The sequence below is a fragment of the Helianthus annuus genome, chromosome 15, assembly GCF_002127325.2.
Source record: "Helianthus annuus cultivar XRQ/B chromosome 15, HanXRQr2.0-SUNRISE, whole genome shotgun sequence".
Taxonomy (NCBI): Eukaryota; Viridiplantae; Streptophyta; class Magnoliopsida; order Asterales; family Asteraceae; genus Helianthus; species Helianthus annuus.
Genome location: NC_035447.2, coordinates 124,330,769 through 124,331,553, shown reverse-complemented (window position 1 = coordinate 124,331,553; position 785 = coordinate 124,330,769). Strand labels below are relative to the sequence as shown.

At 41.9% G+C, this 785-nt stretch overlaps 1 non-coding gene across 1 annotated transcript; it reads right to left on the bottom strand.

Moving 5' to 3' along the window:
• Positions 1-443: 443 nt before the first annotated feature.
• Positions 444-549, bottom strand: LOC118487796. Its single transcript, XR_004882739.1, has one exon. It is a non-coding gene; the product is annotated as a small nucleolar RNA R71 (small nucleolar RNA).
• Between the last annotated feature and the right edge of the window lie 236 nt (positions 550-785).

Below are 785 nucleotides of genomic sequence, written 5' to 3'. Positions count from 1 at the left end.
AGGGCCTATACAAAGACCAATGGGTCCTATTCGTCCAAGAGTTCGGTTGGGTGTACCAAGAAGACATCTTCGAGAAGATGCAAGAGGCATTGAAGCACATTTTAGACCGGTAATCACTCATAATCCTTCACCGGTAGTTATTCCTCACAATGATCAAGGGAGGACATTTGAAGTGATAACCAATTCATTGCAAAGCTTGCCAAAATATAAGGGTCTAGCAACGGAGGAACCTTATTTTCATTTGGAGGCTTATGACTCGATTTGCAATACTCTTGGGAGTCAAGGATTTTCGGCTGATGATGTCAAGTTGGTATTATTCCAATTTTCTTTGGAAGACAAGGCGAAAAAGTGCCTCTACACATTACCTTCGACATCTATCTATACATGGGCGGAGATGCAACAAATTTTCTTAGATGAATTTTACACCGCTCAAAAGACAAATGATGCTAGGAAAGGGTTGAGAAGTTTTCAACAACAACACGGTGAAATGTTCCATGAGGCCTTTGAACATTTCAACATGATGATCAAGAATTGTCCTCATCATGGGATTGAACTTTGGGAATTGATGAATGCCTTCCACGAGGGGTTGAGTGCCGAAGATGCTCGCGATTTAATGTCCATTACAAATGGCACTTTTGGCACAAATTATGAGCTTGATGATTGGGAATTTTTGGAGCAAATGGCGGTCACATCAAAGAGAAAAGCGCAAGCATCAAGGAGAGCACGACCGACCATTACCCGAACTCAAGTGCATGCGGTAGACGATGGTAATGTTCAAACTTCTA